Genomic DNA, 23,078 nt, shown 5'->3' with positions numbered 1-23,078 from the left:
AGAAGGTTATTCTTTGTGAGTCCTTAAGGAGACTAAGGTATAGTTGGATCCTTGTTAGTGGTGTTCTTGCTTTGAAAAAAATTTTTGCTTGTAAAACCCAATTCAAACCACCATTTCTTATGTTTTTCACACCTTCAATTAGCATCAGAGCTTCGGTTCTGATTGTGATAAAAGATTTATCAACACCTCACAATGTTCAGTACTGATCCAATTTGTGTGAGAAACAATGGTCGTTGCTAACGCTAATAACGTTGTTAATAATAATGAAAGAGATCATTACATTGCAAAAGCACCTATCTTTGATGGTGAGAAATTTGACTATTGGAATGATAGAATAGAAAGTTTCTTTCTTGGTTACGATGTTGATCTATGGGATCATGTAGTCGGTGGCTACATTCACCCAGTAAATGCTAAAGGAAATACTATAGCAAGAAATGCTATGTCTGATCAATAGAAGACTTCAAAAATCATCATAATGCCAGAACCATATTGCTTAATGTTATCTCTTATACGGAGTATGAGAAGGTAACAAACAGAGATTCTTCCAAATCCATTTTTGAGTCTCTGAGGATGACTCATGAGGGAAATGCTCAAGTAAAGGAGATAAAGGCCTTGGACTTAATCCTGAAATATGAGGCATTCAAAATGGAAGATGATGAAACAATTAAGACTATGTTGTCAAGGTTTCAGATGCTTGTTACTGGACTTGAAGTTTTGGGTAAAGGATATTCTACAACTGATCATGTCAAGAAAATTATCAGAAGTCTTCCCAAAAAATGGAGACCTATGGTAACTGCCTTGAAGCTGGAAAAGGATCTCAACAACATCAGTCTTGAAGAACTTGTTAGTTCTTTAAGAAGCCATGAGATTGAGCTAGAAAAAGATGAACCTCAGAAGTGAGGTAAATCTATTGCTCTAAAATCCAAGCCTGAAAAAACAAGAGCCTATCAAGTTGAGGAAGAATCAGAAGGATCTGATGAAGACTCTGAAGATGATAATGAGCCGTCTCTAATCTCAAAGAGAGTCAACAGACTCTGGAAACACGGGAAAAATGGCCAAGAAAAGTTTAGAGGATTCAAAAAGAGTGTTGGTCACTTCGAATCTTCGTCTGGACAGAAGAAGCAAGGTTCTAGAAAAGAAGTTATCTGCTTTGAGTGCAAGGAGTCAGGCCACTACAAAAATGATTGTCCTAAGTTGAAGAAGGACAAAAGGCCCAAGAAGAATTTCTATAAAGTCAAGAAGGGGTTGATGGCTACTTGGGATGACTCAGAATCTGAAGAAGAAGATTTTGACGAAGAAAAAGCCAACATTGCACTAATGGCAACTATAGATGATCCAATAAGTTCTGAAGAACCAAAAGACAAGGTATTATCAGAATCAGAATCCGACTCCGATTCCTAAGAGGTATTTTCTAACCTATCTCATTCTGATATTGCATCATGTCTTTATGAAATGCTGGAAAAGTACAAGAGTCTTCAGAGTAAATACAAGGACCTTAAACAAGTCCAAGTAATTGCTTCTGAAACTTAGAGAGAGCTTGGGAAAGATATTTCCTCTCTAAATGATAAATTATTTTATTTAGAAAGTAATAACTCTATTTTGAAAAGTAAAATTTCAAAACTAGAGGAGGAAGTAATCTCAGAAACTTCTGGTACTGATTGCATCATTAGATATAACAATGCATTCCAGTACTTTCTGGCTAAAAGCATAGATAGAATAAAAATGGCTTCCTTGATCAATGGAGTTAGCAAAAGTGGCAGGAAAGATTTAGGTTGTACATAATCTATCAAACCTGGTGAAAGTTAGAAGGTAAAACCAAAACCCCTCTATGTGCATTCCGTCTCTGCTGGCATTGAGCTTGATACTTCTGCACAGACACAGAAGCCTGCAAAGGATAAGAACTCTGATTTGAAACCTAAGTATCATGCATAAATATCTCATTATTATCCTTCTACTAAAAGACCCAAAGTTGTAGGACTCCTTATGAATTGTCCATCTTTTCATTTCCGGGCAGAAGTAGTTAACACATCTTGTTATATTCAGAACATGATTTCTATCCAACCTATTCTAGGTAAGACTCCTTATGAATTGTGGAAGATCAGAAAGCCCAACATTTCTTATTTTCACCCTTTTGGATGTGAATGTTTTATGTAGAACACTAAAGAGAATCTTGGCAAGTTTGATTCTAAAGCACATAAGTGTTTACTATTAGGATATTCTGAATGCTCTAAAGGCTACAAAGTCTTTAACACAGAAACACGAATTGTTGAGGAATCAATTCATGTTATATTCAATGATAAGCTTGATCCTGAAAATTCAAAGCTAGTTGAGAAATTTTCAGATCTGAAGATTAATCTTCCAGAATCCAAGGATACTGATTCTGAAGAAAAAGACTCAAAAGGAAAAACCAAAGAATCTGAAGAAACGACACAACCAGAAGCAATAGTTGATCCAACTCACCAGAAGAAGAGTAGATCAAGAACTTCTCATTTCGAAGAATTGATTCTGGGAGACAAGAATGCTCCAGTCAGAACAAGATCTTCATTCAAAGCTTCCGAAGAGACTCTTCTAGGTTTGGTATCTCTGATAGAACCCACATTTATTGATGAAGCTCTTCTGGATAATGAATGGATTTTGTCTATGCAAGAATAACTAAATCAATTCACCAGAAACGATGTTTGGGATCTTGTTCAGAAACCAAAGGGTTTCCATGTCATTGGAACCAAATGGGTCTTCAGAAATAAGTTGAATGATAAAGGAGAGGTTGTTAGTAACAAGGCTCGACTGGTAGCACAAGGTTATAGTTAGCAAGAAGGCACAGACTATACAGAAACCTTTGCTCCAGTTTCCAGGTTAAAGTCTATTCATCTTTTAATTTAATTTGTAGTCAATCATAACATCATCCTTTATCATATGGAAGTTAAGAATGCATTCTTGAATGGATATATTTCTGAAAAAGTATATGTGCATCAACCTCCTGGTTTTGAAAGTTCTCAAAATCCTGATTTTGTTTTAAAATTGAAAAATCGTTATATGGTCTGATGCAAGCTCCCAAAGCTTGGTATGATAGACTAAGTAACTTTCTTTTGGAAAATGATTTTACCAGAGGGAAAGTGGGCACACCTCTCTTTTGCAAAACCTTTAAGAATGATACTCTGGTTGTGCAAATTTATGTTAATGATATTATTTTTGGTTCTGCTAATGCGTCGTTGTACAAGGATTTTTCTAAGTCAATGGGAATCCAGATTGATCAAAGTTCAGAAGGAACATACATTCATCAGAGCAAATATAAAAAGGAACTCCTAGATAAGTTTAACTTATCATAATGTAATTGATCAGTCACCATTTATAGTAAGTTTTCATTACTGATCTGATGCAAAACAGAGACATTTGATACACTGTGCAAGCATTTAAGGTACAATTCGATTAGTTTGACTTCCGTTATGTTATTTAAGCATTTTTAATCTTTATTATGTTTTACTTTGTTTATCTTGATTTTATGCGTGGGATAGCTGTGTTTTTGTCCGACAGATCCAGGTAGAAGAATCGGAGAACTCAGAACACGACAATGCGAGAGACCGGCACGCAAAAGATCAGAAAATCCAGGTACAGGAGGCCTGACACGGCCACCCGTGTAACCTGACACGGGCCGTGTCAGGGAAAGGGAAACAGAAGAAGAAAACAGTAGCTTGACACGGCCACCCGTGTCAGGCAGAAACTCCCCCCCCCCCCCCCCCCCCCCCCCCCCCGTGTTGGGCATGCCATGGGTGTGTCAGGAGAACCAGTAGGCTGACACGGGCCGTGTCTGCCCAAGCCCAATTTTTCCAATTTTTCCAGGCTTTTCATTCTTCGGGCTTTGTGGAGACATCTTTGGACCTGTCCAACTGCTGCTGGGAACTTTCACTATAAAAAGAGGTCTTCTGCCAAAGGAAAAGTCATCTTGGAATACAGCAAACCACAGTATTGTGAAGCAATCAAGTATGACAGAGATCAAGGCATTTGGAGAGCTGAAGAGATTCATGAGCGGGAGCCATTGAAGATCAAAGTCATCCAATTACTTGTAATGTGTAATTTTTATCTTGAATTTGTTTTAAACAATATGAGTAGCTAAACCCCCCAATGATATGGGGTGTCCCTGATTTAGAATTGTAATGAATTTGAGTTTACATTTGCATTTATAATATTTTGTTTACGGTAACCTTTTGATGTGTTTATTGCTTTCACTTTCGGACCAATCGAGATTGATCTATGGTTATCACTTAGGTCGGACTGCCAGTGATAAGGTTTTTATCAGGTTACTCTGCAGTAGATATCACCTAGGACTAGGGATACCTTGTATGAACCAGAGCATTCTTGATATTATACAGCTTAACTTCACCCTAATTGGCTATGGACATAGGAATTAGGGTAGATTGATTAAAGGTTTTCTCACCAAGGACTTGGGAGAAAATACCCTTGAGAACTGGTAGTAATTGATATTTGTTGATGCAATAGTAACTCAGAGTTATTACAAGGATAAATTATACACTTTCCCTGGCATTGTTCCTTTTTCTCTATAAACCCTTATTTTCATATTTCTTTATTATTTTCTTTTTACACTCAAAAACCAAATTAATACTTTTTGTTTAATTGAATGATAATTTAAACTCAATACTAACGTGCAGTCCTTGGGATCGACATTCGGGGAATTTCCCCATTATTACTATAAAAGGCAAAATAGTACACTTGCTATTTTCCCGATCGGTAATCAAGCAAAGACTCCAATGTATCCTACATGTAATTCTGGAGAAAGAAGAGGTAAGCAGTAAGGTAAATCAGAAACTATTCAGAGGTATGATAGGATCTCTTTTATATCTAACCACTTTTAGACCTGATATCTTATTTAGTGTCTGCTTATGTGCTCGCTTCCAATCAGATCCTAGGGAAATTCACTTAACTGTTATTAAGAGAATCTTTAGGTATTTGAAAGGTACTACTAATCTTGGTTTGTTTTATAGAAAATCAAGTGAATACAAATAAGTAGGATATTGTGATGTTGACTATGCTGGAGACAGAATAGAAAGGAAAAGTACTTCTGGAAGTTTCCAATTTCTGGGAGATAACTTGATCTTATGGTCCAATAAGAGACAATCAACAATTGCGCTTTCAACAGCCGAAGCTGAATATATTGAAGCTTCTAGATGCATCACTCAAATACTCTGGATGAAGAGTCAGCTGGAAGATTATCAAATATCTGAGAGTAACATTCCTATTCTCGGTGATAATACTTCTGATATATGTTTATCTAAGAATCCTATCTTGCATTCTAGGGATAAGCATATTTAAATTAAACATCACTTTTACGTGACTATGTTCAAAAGGGTATTTTTCATTTAAAATTTGTTGATATAGACCATCAATGGGTTGATATCTTTACAAAACCACTTGCTGAAGATAGATTCATGTTCATTCTGAAAAACTTATTTACGAAATTATGTCCAGAATGAAAATATGTATTTCAGAATGTTTAAGTCTTCAGAACTCTAGATTAAATTCTGAATGTTTTCTTTTTTACTCTGAAACATGAGCTTTATGAAGTAAGGAAGTTTTCATGAATCAGAAAGGTTCTGATCAGAAGCAATCTTATCAATTTTTCTTCCTGATTCTGAATAGTTGTTGCATTAAATAGGTGTCTTGTCGTTTGATTTCATGTGGTTCTTAGTGGCGACAACTGTCCCACTTTCTGGGCATGCGTGATAAAAGCATGACACATTGGGTTTAGCAATTCTTGGATTTAGGTTTAAACTTTTATGCTTCCCCCTATGACTGTGTATTTCCTTTTTGTCATCATTGCAATTTTTTCTATATAAACCCATTTCACTCACATTTTCACACTACGCACACATTACTCCCAGACTTTCATCTTCATCATCTTCAATGGCTGAATAACAACAACAATCTCCCAATTGATCAATGGACAATGAAAGCAACACCATCTTGGAAGGGATACCAGAATTAACTTTTCACACTCCTGTCAACGAGTTAATGGTGCTTTGGGAAACCATTGTTGATTTCAATAACTTGAAGAAAAATGGTTTTGATTTTTCTCAAACTCTGGAACTTCAAGGTTGGAAATCCTTCTTTGAGAGACTTACAGGCCCAGTGTATCAGTGTTGGCGAAGAGGTTTTAGGTGCATGCCATTGCTGAAAACGAAACTATTACTTCCTACGCCATGAACAGGAAAATAGTTATAACTGAAAAATCCATCGCTGATTGAATCTCTCACGATGGTAAAGGGAAAAGGATCCATAGTGCAAAGATTAATGCTAGGAGAGAAGCTATTATCGCTCCAGTTATCTTTAAAGAAGGAAAAAAAATTGAGGATGACAAAGGTCCTAGTGCTAAGGACTTGACTAGGCACCTAAGAGTTTGGTTCAAAATTATCTTGGGTTTCATTCACCACATACCTAGCACAAATGGTTCTGACTACATCAACACTCGTCAGACGTTCATGCTATTCTATCTAGAGAAGGGTGTTAAGCTAGGACTTCCCTCCATTATGTTCAAGTTCATGAGGGATTCTATCCGAGAATCCAAAACTGGCGGATCTTCAAAGAAGACTAAGAGCAAGTTCATTAATGGAAGACTGATTTCTGACATTCTAGCTAAGAATGGTTTAGTAAATGACCTTCTGGTCAATGGATTAACGAATAAACTTGTGAAGGATACTGGAAAGTTATTCTGGGGGACGAATCTGAAGAGTATGGGTCTCATTTCCAAAACTCATAGGCCATATTTCATTCTTTCTAAGGATGGTATATGTGGAACAAGGAATCCAATTGACAACTACCCAATATTCACTAAGATTGATCCTCCAGAGGTTCTTATGGCATATCTGGAAATCTTTCTGAGGTATGGAATTAACCCAATGGTGGATCCCTTTAACCTACCTGATACTTATCCTGATATTCATGGAAATAGGGAGAAGGAATCCAGAGGAGAAGGATCGTCTAGGCCTCAGAAGAAGAAGAAGGTTGATGTCTTTCTGGATGAAGTCGGGGTGCCTCTCAGTGAGCGCCAAAAAGAAATGATTCTGAAGGATACTTCTGGAGTTATCCAGTCATCTTAAAGAGCTTCTGATATTGCGTATGGTAAGCTCCCTACTGATAGCACTCAATTTACTTTTGATTCCATTATTTCTGAAAGGACCTTCCAAATCCAACCTCCTCATCATTCATCTCAACTCATTATCTCTGAAACCATCCCACTTCCACCACCTCAATCAACCACTTTATATCCTATCACATAAACTCCTTTAGTTTCTGAACCTTTGTCAGAGCAACAACATATACCATCACCACCATCTCCTTCACAGTTACAAAATTCACCCATTTCATCGTCATGTATTTTTGCTCCCCAACCAACAAATCCAAATATCACAACCCCTGGAACATCTCCTTCAAGAGTTTCTTATGGACATGTTTCTAATGGAACTCCTGATGATATGTTCAACTTTGAACCAAAACCAATTTCACTTGATCATGAATCACCTCCTATCATTTTACCATCATTTCCTTCAGACTATGGTCCTGACTTTGATGAGTATAGAATCGATCTCACTGTTAATTACCCCAAACCACCAAAATCCTCTCCTAACAATGGTAAGATTCTGAGGAAATTTTAGTCAAAATCTAAAAGTCGTCTGCATGAAGCAATGACTATCAGTCGTTCTTCAGCAAATCCGATTGTGAGTAATTCGTCATGGGAAGCTTACTGAAGCTGGGTTAATTCCAATATCTCTAAGCTGAAGGGTTTTAGGTATAAACTTGCTGAAAGAAAAATCTGTTATGGGATCGTTCCCTTAATGGAGCTCTAGAAGTTAAGAAATTCCCAATTATGCTTTCCTACTCCAAAGGTCAAGGAAGCTACTCCTGAAGTTGTTAAAGAGGAAGCTGCTCCAGAAACTGAAGTTGTTCAGCACGTTGCGACTGCTCCAGAAGCTGATGTTGTTTATGAACCTCAAGATTATGCTATGGAAGCAGCTTCTACTCAGGTTGTCATTTTTGAAGCTTCTGCCTCTTAACCTATTCCTTTTGCACATCTGAAGACCATTGAGGAAATAAAGGCTGACAATGCAAGGGTCAATCAAGGCTGACAAATAGGATCTCATGTTTCAGTTAATTCTCTCAAGACTTCCTCCGCCTCCTCCTCCTCCTCATAACTCCTAGCCTTTTTAGTTTCTTAAAAAAATTGTTTTATCAGTTGTATCTTTCAATGCCTTTTTGGAATTTTCAATGAAAAAGTGTTTCTTTCTCTTCATTTACTTTATTATTTTGTCTTATGTCTTTTTGATTGATGACAAAGGGGGAGAAAACATAACATCTCTAAGGGGAAGAATTAGTGTTTATTTTGATATCTAAATTCCTAAATTTAAAACCCAAACATTGATTAATGTTTTCTGCTAACAACTACTTCAAAAAAGAGTTTGTTAAGTGTTTTTTAGGTTTATATCTCAAGAATCAGAATGGTTAAAATCAAACATCTGGAGATGTCATGAAGTATCAAAGATCAGAATATAAGTTACCAGTTTCTGATGAAATGGTCTTCTATCTGAGTTTGAACACCTTCATGCTGATAATTAAATATCATATTCAAATAACTAATATTCATGTTTTGAACCTAGAACATTGAGTACTTAGAATCGAAGTGTTTCTGAAAATCATGGATTTGGAATCCAACTATAAGGGAGATTTTTCCTCTATAGTAATAAGACTTGAAAAGTCAAGGTTCCTATAAGAAAAACAAATCTTTTAAGAAGACAACCAACTCTAAAGTTTCTTCAAAAGAACTCAACAAAGCTTCTGAAGTGAAGCCTATCAGAATGATGATGTTATCAAACCAGTGCTCTAGACAACATCAATCAACTTTTGAAGATAAACCAGATTCTAACAGAAAATTCACTCTAGTATTTTAAAAAGGTTAATCAGGAAAGTGTTCTTTCATTATGATTTTATCTTTATAGGATTATACATCTCAGGGGAAGATTTGGGATGTACTCTTCTGTGATTACCCTATACAAAAATGTTCATCAAAATAGTTGTTTTGTCATCATCAAAAAGGGGGAGATTGTTAGAGCAAGATTTGGTTCTGCAGCTATACCTTGAGTTTTGATGATAATAATATTATATTTGTGTGAGAACAATTTTGGTGCCCCAATGGTTTGTTATTGTGTAGCTTTAACAAGAATTTCTGATTTTGAATATATGATATGCAACATCATTCGTTTCTGATTTATGTGTTCCAAATCCGCTTTTGCGCCAACTATTAGAAGTTCCGAAAGATGTTCAATATTGATGTTGCAATGATCTTTATGCTTCTATGTTGATTCACTCATGAGAAGCTTCTGAGGAGACACTATGTTGTTGCTGCAATATTCTCTCAGTTCATGCTTCTGGATGTGACTCTGATCACCAAACTTCTAAAGAATGGCAAGTTTCAGAAGTTGTGTTATACAGATGAAGATTTTGAAGATCTCAAGCCAGACGATTGAAGTTATCAAGGTTCTGACTGAATATTCTGAAGATTTTGAAGATCTCAAGCCAGACTATTGACGATGTCAAGGTTCTGACCAAAGATTCTGAAGTTTCTGAATTCAACTTTATATTTCTTTATTTCATGCTTCATCAACTTTCACCAGAAGCCAATGAACTTGAAGATAAGATCAAAATGGGAAGGTGATCAAATAGTAAATAGTACAAATCGAACATCCTTTCCACTACCTGATTTCATGGGCAAGGACAGTACTATACATCACACATGTCATTGATTTTATGGGTGAATGACAATACACAATATCAGCCCTTCCCATCCAATAGTGGACAGCCGCTCAAATGAGCTTTCCCCATTTTGCCATCCAACGGTCTTATGCTTATGCTATATAAGTAAGACTTGGAGACTTGAAGAAAAACATCGGTGACACAATATTTTGACAAGTTTATTTCTTTGTGAAAGGCTATCATTCTTTTGTACACAATTTTTCTTTAAGTGTTTGTTATTCATTTATGTAAAATCTGCTTGTGTAGAAACATCTTGTAACACACAAAATATTATTCAAACTATTTGTTTGATTCCTTAAGGAGGTTATCCTTGAGAAGACAAAGAAGGTTGTTCTTTGTGAGTCCTTTAGGAGACTAGGGTATAGTTGGATACTTGAGAAGACAAAGAAGGTTATTCTTTGTGTTTGTTATAATCTGTTGATTATAGTGGATTAAGTCCTTGTGTATAAGGAAAAATCACCTTGACGGGTGGACTGGATTAGCTTTGACTTTCAAGCGAGCCAGGATAAAAATACTTGTGTTTTTATCTCTTTGTTATTAACTTGTTAGTGGTGTTCTTATTTTGGAAAAAACAATTTACTTGTAAAACCCAATTCAAACCCTCATTTCTTGTGTTTTTCACACCTTCAACGGGAACTAGGTGTTGAAATTTTCCATACAGGAACTGGCTACCAGGCGAGAACTAGATTTTGAAATGATTGGCCATATGGGAACTGGTTACCAGACGGGAACTGGATTTTTAAATGATTGGCTAGATGGGAACTGGGTTTTGAAATGATTGGCCAGACGAGAACTGGCTACTAGATGGGAACTTGATTTTAAAATGATTGGCCAGACGGGAACTGGCTACCAGACGGAACTGGGTTTTGAAATGACTTTCCAAACGGGAACTGGATTTTAAAATGATTGGCCAGACGAGAACTAGCTACCAAAAAGGAACTGGATTTTGAAAGTATTGGCCAGACGGGAATTGGCTACTAGACGAGAACTGGGTTTTGAAATGACTTGATAGACGAGAACTTTCTACCAGGTGGGTACTGGATTTTGAAATGATTGGCCAAACGAAAACTGGCTACCATACAGGAACTGGCTACTAGTTGGGAACTATATTTTGAAATGATTGGCCAGTTGGGAACTGGATTTTGAAATGATTGGCCAGACGAGAACTAGATACCAGACTGGAACTGGGCTTTTAAATGATTTTCCATAGGGGAACTGGATACCAGATAGGAACTGGATTTTGAAATGATTTGACAGACGGGAACTGGGCTTGGAAAGAGTGTCAACCAAAGTTAAACTTTGGAGGTAACTCTTTGAGAATATCAGTTAGGAATTTGTGTGGCTAATATTCTCTTTGGAGATACATTATTGTTGGGTCCCTCGTGTGAGGTACCAAATCTGGGTTATGCTTTGTATGCATGTTTGAATTTGTATGGCGTAGTGCTCCATCTTGATGGATATTCCATGTATTTTGAGGATGTAATGCTTTATGCAATGATGATTACAATATGTAGGATGCCAGTTGTTGGGCTTTATAGGATGCCAAGCAAGTTGGGCTTTGAGAGATGCCAAGCAAGTTAAGATTTTAGGAGGTGCCAAGTATGATTGGTATTTGAAAGATGCCAAGCAAGTTGGGCTTTAGGGAGGTGCCAAGTATGATTGGGCTTTGGCTTTTCTTATTTGTTTTACAAGGATTCATGTTATGCCAGATGAAAGTGATGATATACATGAGTGAATGAACATGATTAATGTGTGATAATGATTTATGCATGGTTTACCAAATGCTCATGCGGATGAGGTGGAAGATTTAAGGTTGGGATATGGGTTATGAAGACATGATTCTCTGACACCTACTTCATTCTCAACGGTTGTTGATACCTTGGAACTTGCCTTGAAACATGGAGAGAACTTGTACCTTCGTAGCCTAACTCTGCCCCAATATGTCGAGTATTTGCATGGATTGCCCCAGTTACAAGTTATGAAATAGCCTTGTCATAGGATGATATCGATCTGACTTGCCCCAGTGTCTTGAAATTGTACGCCCCTGATTAACCAGCTCTTGGAGAGATTTGTCGAATCTCGACGTAATTGCCCCCAGATTGACTGAATCTTGAAGCGACTTGTCTTTTTGCTCAACGGAGTTTTCCGGCGTTTTTCCCTTGGTGTGACCATTCTTCCTATCATGGAAACTTTCTTGATGTCAAGTGCTTATTCATGAACAAAGTATTTGTCTTTGTAAATGATGATTCTAGTGCTATGTTTATGTCAGTTTTCAAATCCACGTTTTTCACTAAAATGATGACATATAGTGAACGAATCACTAGTTAGAATTCCATATTGATACCAACACAAATGATAAGCCAAACTCTAGGAGTCAATTTTAACGTGATCTTGCCTTAGTATGCTTTAGAAATAAACCATGCTTCAATTAGGTCTTTTGAGGGTTGAAACGTGGCTTGGTTCAAAATTTATGGATCAAAATTTATTTTAACCCACCAATTCTCCTTGATGTTCTCTAGTCCTACGTTTAGATAGTTCAGCACTAACGTTAATTTTCCAAAAGGATTTTAAATGGTAAAGGTGAAAGAACCAACGAGGTTTTTGGAGTGGCAGTCATCAACTTTTTATAGTCACGTGAATTTGTTCTTGCTGAGGACTTTTTCCTTTTGATCCTTTATTTTTCTTTTTCGTTTTTGCTTTCCCTGACTTTGGCCTAGATTGATTTTTCAAGTTTGCAGTCCACCAGGATACCCTAATTTTCGCCTAAGTCACTTGTTTTCAAGATTTCAACTTAGCGGACTTTTCTTTTTAATGATTTTTTTTCTCATTTTGGTGGAACAAATCGTGATATTTGTTCAGTTAATTTGTTGAAGGATTGTGACTTCCTCATTCCTTTTGTTTGTGAGGGATAAACATTGTGGATTTGTGATTCTCGACCTCTCGTGAGGGATACGATGTGGTTAATCCTTAGATGGGATACTTTTGAAATTTGAGCGCATGGTCAAATTAAGTGAAGACTACCCTGCCCCTAGTTAAGATTGAGGGTTTTTTCGTATAGAAAAGAAAATCCTACTACTAGGCTCAAAGGGGTTGACTAGGGATTATCTTCTTTATATCTACGGTGTTTGAGAATTGAAATAATGCCTTACATCGTCAACAAAGTTTTATTCAAAAGCATACAACCAGTAGTTTCGTGTATTTCGATTTAGTCATCCTCCTCTTGATTTTTGCTTAAACAAGGGTTTGATACTAATAAATAAAATATGAGTGAACACAAATGGATTGATTCGAAACATGCATATTTATTTCATTATTATTATCATTTGAAAATAAATAAATTTTATAGATGAATAGTGCTTGACAAACAAAAAAAGATTACAAATGAAAATGATTGAGTATTCTAATGATTGTCGGTGTGATTAGCCATTGTATCCACCAAAAGGTTGGGGTCATCTTGCTTGTACAAGTTGATGTGATAGTCCCCAAGGTGGTTCCCCTTCAGACTCTTCCAACAGATGCAACCCCTTTGGATCTATCCTTGCTTCCAGTTGCACCGGTTATGGCATTGCAGATGTGCCTACCCGCAGAGGCATAGGATTGTTCAATATGTTTTTACCATTTTGCATGAATGTGATAGCCTTTGAATCGATCAGGTCTTGTACTTTGTGCTTCATAGCTCTACAATTCTCGATTGTATGCATGGGTTCGCCTAAGTGTAACTCACATCTAGCATTCACGTCATATCCTGGAGGGAGAGGTGTTGAAGGAAGCCCTAGTTCCCTTAATTGAACCAATGAGCAATTGATAAATTGAGGGAGTGGTTGTAAGGCATAGGAACCAGATATATCCTTCTTTCTGGTTTCCTTTGTCTCTGTTGTCCTTGTCCTTGATTTCTATTATGTTGTTCAGTTTGTTGACTTTGTGGATTCTGGGCCTGAGGAGGTCGTTGATATTGAGTTGCGACAACATATGGGAATGAGTAGTATGGCATGGGAGCCACAGGCGCTTGAAACCGAGGATGAACATTCTTGAGGATGCTTTGGCAAGGTTTCTCTATAAAGCATAAAAACTTTTGATCAATGAGCTCTTGAAATTTGTTCTTGAAGATGAAACAAGCTTCTATAGAATTCCCCGTGTATCCAGCATTGTACTCATACGTGGCATTAGGAGTATGCTTAGGGTGATAGGGAAACTTGGCAGGCTCGATCTCCTTGGGCATAATTTCCCTAACATGAATCAGAATAGGATGTAGATGCACATAAGACAACTAAATTGGATAAAACTGGGGACATCTCCTCCCTTGATTGTTGTTTCCTTGGTTGTTTTGTTTCTGCTTCTATTTCTGATTTCCTTGAGTGGGCTTCTGATTTGGTAGGAGATACTGCTCTTGGGGATAAATCGGCAGACTGCCTGCAGTTGCATTATGGATTTTACCCACCTTTAGTCCGTTCTCAGTTTGTTCAACAATCACAACTTGATATGAGAATTTTGTTGTCATTTTCTTCAAGAATAGTTCCAAGATCATGTCGACCTTGCCTTTAGCATGATTCAAGCTTTCCTTGCACACTGCATTCCCATGCTCCACCTTTTCCATAATTCTTTGGTGATTTCCTTTTAGTCAAATGTCGTTGTCGAGAAATAATCGTCTTCAGGATGAGTAAGGGCGCAAGTGAGCTTTTTCTTGTTTGTATGCATGAAATGAAAATGTATAAATGTATGCATAAGTTGTTTATGTGGATGGAATGCAAATAGATATGCAGCATCGATTGCTTCAAAGCTTTGATGATGCAATACTTTAGGTTCAAAAGTTTGGTATATAGATGATGATGCGATAATGGTATGTAGTAATATAAGTTAAAGGTTCAACATATTCTGAATAGTCTGTATATGCTCCTAATCGCTGGTTCAAATGTTTGACACATTTATTATTTTTGAGGAATGTAGACTCTATGGTTTCCTGCAAAAAAATCCATATCCCCTTACAGGTAGGTTCTAGTCTTCAAAGGTGATCCCTAAAAGGCCTCCTAGAGTCATGGATCCAGATGTAAATACCTTGTCGTAGCCAATTCTTGCAGGGCAATCGTACTTCCAAGTGAATCTAGTTTGTATGTGGGTCACGTGTCAACCCAATGCGCAAAACACATGTCAACACGACTATCCATGATTCTATCTTGGTGTATAATTAGGCTCGGGTATAGAGCTTCTCTCAAATCATAAAGTCCATCCCACAATGGACAATATATAACAGATATCAAACATATAATGAATATTTAAAGAAATAAAGAATGTGATAAATGAAATATTGATAAAGAAAGTAAACAATAAAGATAAACACCCAAACAAACAAGGAAACAAACAAAATTATGCTTGACTTGCTTGTGGACTCCCCAACAGAGTCGCCAACCTGTTGGGGAGTCCTAACAAGCATTCCGCAGCAAAGTCGCCAGCTACTGTTAGAAATTTCGGAAACTTTAAAGGGATCCAGCCTTGAATCGTGAATGCAACACTTTCCTTATAGTATTTCAAGCACTCTCGATTGTTTTAGAGTTCTGATTCAGGAATACCCAGGATAATTCAGCCTTATCGAGTTTGCGCAAGACCGACGAAAACCCGAATGTAGCGAAGAGCGTCTAGAATTATTTAGAGGATTTTTGGATTTTGTGTGTTTTATTCTGAATCCGGATTTATGCTTTTATAGGCCATGTTGATATTGTTTCACAAGGTAGCGACCCATGGTGAAGCAATGTCCTTTTCCAATAATCATAATGGTTGGCTTGCAGCATGTTTCACCAACAGTTGCATGGTTTCGCCTTTGCAACATCTCATGAAGAGTTACAATCACCGAATTCAAAATTCAAATCGTAGGCACTAACCAAAAGGGAACAACGATAATAGCCCGGCCAAAGGCCGACCGGCCGCCGGAGCGGCGCCGCCTCATTAACGCCGCGAATAGGCCGATTGCGTCGATGCGACGTGCCTAAGTGCTCAAGTGCCGTCTACAAGCCGCCACTAGTGCCCTACGCCCACGGACCCGGTCCCGATCCCGGAGTCGGAGCCGGTGGCGACACCGGCGAGTGGTTGTAAGGTTGGGATAAGTGGCATAATGCTTGGGACCACCATATGTGTTCATGTGGCACTTTATCCTCTTTTGTCCTTTTGTTGAGTTAATGATATTAACTCTTTATAAGGACTTACAAAGTGAGTAAATCTTCCAATGTGGGACTTTATCACATGCATTTATTAGCATTAACTCACTTCCACCATTTGTCATTTTGGAACACGCTTGTATTTAATAAATTACAACAATCCCCCACTTGTTCTAATAATGACAAATCCAATTCCAGAATATAGAAAGCATAAAGTGTTAATACAGTTAGGTATCTTTCGATTTGAACTTAACCTTATTAAAGACAACGCAAATCCTAATCGGAACGTTAGGTAGCTATGCTATGAACCATTATCCCATGTGATCAGACAGGTGTTGCTATACACACACTTTTAGAGGTTCTTCGCCTACATATCTCGCCTAGCACTAATTATGGTCATGTGCTTTTCCTGTTTTCATGAATTTTTTATGAGAGAAACTCCAACTCTCACCTTAAAACGGCACCATCTTGAAGTTCATATAGGTGAAGTTCAATTCGTATCTATTTCTTGAGATACGTATCCTCCTTGATATAGAACTTCATTAAGAGTTTCTTTGAAAACTCAACCCTCAATTTGTAATTGTCATACCCCAAAAATTACCCATCATTTTTCCTAAAAATAAAAATAAAAATAAAAATAAAAATAAAAATAAAAATAAAAAAATTAATTAATTAATTAATTAATTAATTAATTAAATAATTAAATAAATAAATAAATAAAATATAACAAATTATTTTGGACTTGGGTCTCCCTCATTCCAAGCCCATTACCCACGAAATTAGTCTATAAATACTGAAGTTTCAGTAGGGGAGTGGGACTTGGAGTTGACACTGGGAGATTTACTGGAGAAAGAAGGAAGAGAAGCAAAACACTCTGAGGTTTCCTTGGAACAAAACCTTGAGGAAAAAGAAAGAGAGAGAACAGAGAAGGACGGATAGAAACTTTGGCATAGGAACCCTGCCTACCCGGAGAATTCAGAGTAAAGAAACCCTGAAGGCAGCCCATCTGCACCGAAGCCATCGCCGTCCAATTCCCGCTGCCTAACTTATTCCGATACTACAAGTGGTCAATCCCTTCAACCTTGAATTGGCAAACAGGTTTGCGTATCTCTATTGTTTATACTTTCAATTGGCCATATCTACATATATAATGCATCATGATTAAATGTTGATATATAATTTGCTTTCGTGTGGGAATTTAAATATGCCTGAATACCCTGAATGTTTGACCATGTTATTCCTGTGATAAAATGCCATAAAATTCAAAGTTCCTAACATGGGGCTGTTTTCAAATTCAAAATCCGTGGCCTTCGCTAGGCGAGGCAGAGGCGAACGAGACAGTACCTGATTCTTCTAGTCTGTTTTTTTTTTTATGTTTTTATCATAGCCATGCATTATTTATCCTATCCTATTTATTGTTGTGATATTTCTCCGGTGTAATCTTCGATTGCACCCTGATTTGGTGTTCTGACATGTTTCTTTTTTTTGAGTTTCGTAAAGGTTCACATATCCCAGGAAAAGGTTTTTGGCTAGGTATTCCACTTTATTTGTGGGATACCCTTGTGGAGTTTCACCCTAAATTAATTTTTTAATGTATTAATTTCTAATGTATTAATTTTTTAATATATTATTTTTAATAATTTTAATGTGGAGTTTCATCCTAATTATATAATTAATTGTAAAACTTTGCCTTTGAATAAGTGATCTTGGACCTCTCTTTGTTGCCTTACGATTACGATATTACGGTCATGTCCCGCGAACGTGGGGATACCCTTAGCAAAGACCCTTCGGTTAAATCATCATAAAATAAATTATAGTCCCTCGGATGTTGCCTTCGAATATACAACTTTGTCCCTCGATGACCCTCCGATGTTGCCTACGGTTAAATGATGATAGTCCCTTCGAATGCTAAGGTATCCTCATAACTGTTGCCTTCAATGACCAATCGATGACCCTACGATGACCCTTTTACATCCAAAGGATAAAACTACTTATTTCTCAATAATAAGGACAGTTTTACCCTCATAAGGATAGGAAATGCCCGTAAAGACCTTGGGTCGGTATAACTCTTAATTGCTGACTCACAACTTAAAACATTTTTTTGCACCTCACACCTTTCAAAATGCCTTTAGAAAATCACCACTTGGTATACATTCATACTAGAATCATTACCGAGTTATATTTTTCTAAACAATTTTCAAAACTAAAACGGGATAACCACTTTGTATACATTCATACAAGAATCATTACAAAGTTAAATTCTCTTTTCAAAACAATTTTCCAAACAATTCACAAACACTTTTTTAGACAAAAATAATATAAGTGATCGAGCAATTAAGAGCCCATGGATAACCATGGATACAAAGGGTGCTAACACCTTCCCTTTGTATAATGTACCTCCCGAACCCAAAATCTAAATTAAGGTTTTTCCTGTTCTTTTCCACCTTTCCTTATTGGATAAAAGAAAAGTCGGTGGCGACTCTTGCTAACCGCGACATTGCGATTAAAACCACAAAAAAGTCCAGTTCACCGTATGACAGAACTGGCGACTCTGCTGGGGACCCTTAAAAGGAGAGGTTACCTTAAAAACAAGATCACTTATTCAATTTGTCTGATTTATTTTTAAGGGGTTGCTTGGGTATGTTATGCTTGAGTGAAAGATCCTACACCCGGATCTAGTGTACCTTAGGTAAGTAGCAAGAGATCATCGCGACTGTCCGGCGTATACTGGAATGGTCAAAATGATGGCTACGGTTAATGTGGCACTTTGGATGTCCTGATGTTCCTCATGTTAGTTGAGGAAATATTTGGCATTCGCGTGGTGTCATAAAAGCATTAACCAGACCTTTAGAACCCTAATTGACTCATCCTGGCCATTAGAAAGTAGTGAGATAACTGGCTTCGGTTCCGACTGGAGTTGGTTGAGACTCGATACTACACTCTTTGAGATTGGACTTTAGGGAAGCTTCGGTCAACCACTTGGTGTTGCACTGAAGTGGACTTAAGGAAAGGTCAATGATTTGAGATCCTTCTAGAACCCGGTTACTATTCTAAGACAGGTTGAACCAACCAAACTTCAGTGGGGAGGGTATTTACCTATGGAACTCACGCAAGCCTTAAAACCTAGGAATGATTGTTGTGTGACTTGCTTGTGCTTGTTATTTATCTAACAACATGACATCATAACAACATAACATTATAACATCATGGCATTGTACTAACCATTTCAAGGATTTAGGGATTTAACTCTGCTAAAAAAAAAAAACAGAAAAAACAAAAACAAAAGCAAAAACAAAAGAGAAAAGAAAAGAAAAAGCTCTTTTTGTTAGTTTATGCAAAGTTAAATCCCGAAAGTCCTTGAAAACATTTCATACATTGCATTGCATCGCATAACAGGTATTCTAAAGGATCAGTGTTCTCACGATTTTCCTATCAAACAGATTCCAACAGATTCAAACAGATTGAACAATGGCTCTCGAACAAACTGTCAAAGATCTCCAGGCCCAGAATGCTCAATTCCAGGAAATGATGCTGAGCTTATCTAAGGGGCAGGAAGAACTGAAAGCTCTTTTGATGGAGAAGAAGAAGGACCAGAAACCTGTGGGTTACATCAACCCGGGGAGAAGGCTTAAGGGACAGGTTACAGGAGTCAAGATTAGAATTCCGAAGGATTCAGAAGAAGAGACCGAGAATGATTCGGAAGATGAGAATCCTAATCTCGTCAATTCTGAGGACGACGATGAAGATTATGAACATGAACAGTACTCTCCGAAGGATGATAAGTACAAGTTGCTGGAAGAACGTATGCTAGCTATGGAGGGGCAGAAAGTGCCCGGTCTGGATTTCGAAAACTTGGGTCTGGTCTCTGATGTGGTCATTCCCCGCAAATTCAAGGTTCCCATTTTCACTAAGTATGATGGTGCCTCTTGTCCTCAGATGCATCTAAGGGCTTATGTGAGAAAGATTCAGCCGCACACTACTGACAAGAAACTGTGGATCCATTTCTTCCAAGAGAGTCTGTCTGGCACACAGTTAGAGTGGTATTATCAGCTTGAGAGCTCTAACATCCGCACATGGACTAATTTAACAACAGCTTTCTACAAGCACTACCAGTATAATTCTGAGTTAGCGCCTACTCGGCTACAGCTACAAAATATGACTATGGGCTCTAAAGAAAGTTTCAAAGAATATGCTCAAAAGTGGAGAGATTTGGCTGGCAGAGTCAAACCCCCTATGACTGATCGAGAGTTAGTGGACATGTTCATGGGTACACTGACTGGCCCATTCTACAGCCATCTACTGGGAAGTTCCTCGTCAGGTTTCACTGAACTTATCTTGACAGGTGAACGGGTTGAAAGCGGCATTCGAAGTGGAAAGATACAGGCAGCTACTTCTGCAAGCACCAAAAAGTCCTATCAGGGAAAGAATGAATCAAATGCTGTGTACAGTGAGAGGAAGCATAACAAGAAGAATCGTGACCATACTGTTGGGGCAGTTACAATTGCCGCACCGCCATCTCAGAACTTCCAACACAGACAAGACAGGTCGAGAAGACAGTTTACCAAGATCAATATGACTTTAACCCAAGCACTGCAGAGTATGTTAAAGGCCAATTTGATTACCCTCAGAGGCCCTCCTGCAAATCCCAACACTACTTCTCCTCGTTATAATCCCAACGCCAGGTGTGCCTATCACTCCGATAGCCCCGGGCATGATACGAATGATTGCTGGTTGTTGAAGAACAAGATTCAGGATATGATCGACGCTGGAGAAATTGAATTTGATCCTCCGGCGACCCCCAATGTCATCACAGCACCTATGCCTAATCATGACCAGAATGTTAATGTTGTGGACGACAATTCTCACGTTACTGACGTTGCTGATTTAGCATCTCCTCTCCTGATCGTTAAGAAGAATTTATTGCAAGCTGGTTTATTTCCAGGTTGTGCTGAAGATTGCGATCTCTGTGTACTCCGACCCAATGATTGTTTGAAGTTGAAGAACGGCATTCAACGGCTGATGGATGATCGTACAATTCTATTTGAAAGGGTTCCTAAGGTGGACAACTCTATTGAAGAGGTATCTGTGATTGCTAGGTCCAAAGCTCCAGTGAAGATTACCGCTACTAGAGTGCCTGTGAAGATTACCGCTGAGCCCAAAGTGGCTCCCCTGATTATTACCGCACCTGGCCCCGTGCCATATTCCTCCAGCAAAGCTATTCCGTGGAACTATGGAGGCGACGTTTACATCCATGGCATAAAGCAAGTTGGTAGTTCTGCTAATCCTAATGATATTGTGGGGACTAGTAAAGTTACTCGAAGTGGAAGGATCTACTCCCCAGAAATCTCACCTCCCGCTCCCGAAATTCGAGGAAAAAGACCAGTCAATCCTCCTCAGTCAGAGACATCGGTCGAAGTTACTTCTGAAGATGTTGCCAAACAGGAAATGGAAGAGATGCTGAAAATCATCCGTAAGAGCGATTTTGATGTAGTGGAACAATTGGGGCATACTCCGTCTAAAATCTCAATGTTGTCCTTGTTATTATCCTCTGAATCCCATGCCAATGCATTGATGAAATTCTTGAAGACCGCTCATGTGCCTCAAGAAACATCCGTCGATCAATTCGAACATTATGTTGCTAATTTGACTGTTGACAATGGCCTAGGCTTTTCCGATGCTGACCTGACGCCAGCAGGAAAGAATCACAATAAAGCTCTGCATATCTCCATCGAGTGTGAGGGGATCACCCTGGCTCACGTGTTGATCGACAACGGCTCTTCCTTGAATGTGCTCCCGAAAGCTGTACTCGATAAATTTGACTACAAAGGCATTGAACTGAAACCTAGTGATGTTGTGGTGCGTGCTTACGATGGTGCGAAGAGTGTTGTCTATGGTGAAGTGGTTCTCCCTATCAAGATAGGACCTCAAGTCTTCAACACTACCTTTCACGTGATGGACATTCGTCCCGCCTACTCCTGCTTGTTGGGGCGCCCTTGGATCCATGGGGCAGGTGCGGTAGCTTCGTCGCTTCATCAAAAGCTGAAGTATCCAATAGCAGGCATGGTTGTCACTGTATGTGGAGAAGAAGAGTATATTGTCAGTAGTGTGCAAGCCTTCAAATACGTCGAGATGGATGGTGAATTCTTTGAGACTCCTTCTCAGTCATTTGAAGTGGTTCCTCCACCCAGTCCTGTCCTTAAGCCAACTCCCCTTGTGCCCAAGGTTGTTCGTGCTCCCCCTGTCATGATCTCTCTGAAAGATGCTCAAGCCGCGATTGAAAATGGTGATCGTGCTGGTTGGGGTCAACTGATCAATGTACCGTACAAGTCTGATAAAGCTGGCCTGGGGTTTAACTCTGGAAAGATAGTCAAAAATCAGATTAATGCTATGGAAGATGCTGATAGTGATTGCGACTTGGATAGCTGGATTTTCCCAACAATTGGTGACGGACTCAACAATTGGAAGACTGAAGACATTATCCCGATTTCCTTTAGTCAGGAGTAATTGTTATTGTTTATTCTAGAATTGCAAATTTTAATTTTCTTTTACAATCAAACTTCTTAAAGCATTGTGTCTATGCCCGAGGCACAATGGCTAATTTGTTAGGGGTTTGTCATTTTCATAAGCATATTCATATTCAATAGATCAATGGACTTTTTGCATTCAAATATTGCGCTCTTTATCTTTCCTGTCATTTTTCAAACAAGCTATGTTTCTTGCACACACTCACGTAACAATTTGCCGATCCATATCCACTCTGGATCCTGTTGGTAATGACTCTGCTACTGTTCATTATGACTTTGAAAATCCGATCTACCAAGCCGAGGATGGAAGCGAGGAAGATTGTGAAGTCCCTGGAGAACTTGCCCGACTACTGCAAGAAGAAAAGACTATACAGCCGCATGAGGAATCAATTGAAATTGTAAATCTGGGTACTGAAATAAACAAGAAAGAAGTCAGAGGTTTCTTGGGGCACTCGAATTACATTGCCCGATTCATTCCACACTTGACTGCTACCTGCAAACCCATCTTCAAATTACTGAGACAAAATCAAGAGATGGTATGGAATGATGAATGCCAAGAAGCTTATGACAAAATCAGGAAATATCGCCAAGA

This window comes from Lathyrus oleraceus, chromosome 1, assembly GCF_024323335.1.
Source record: "Lathyrus oleraceus cultivar Zhongwan6 chromosome 1, CAAS_Psat_ZW6_1.0, whole genome shotgun sequence".
Lineage (NCBI taxonomy): Eukaryota > Viridiplantae > Streptophyta > Magnoliopsida > Fabales > Fabaceae > Lathyrus > Lathyrus oleraceus.
This window is presented reverse-complemented; position numbering follows the sequence as displayed.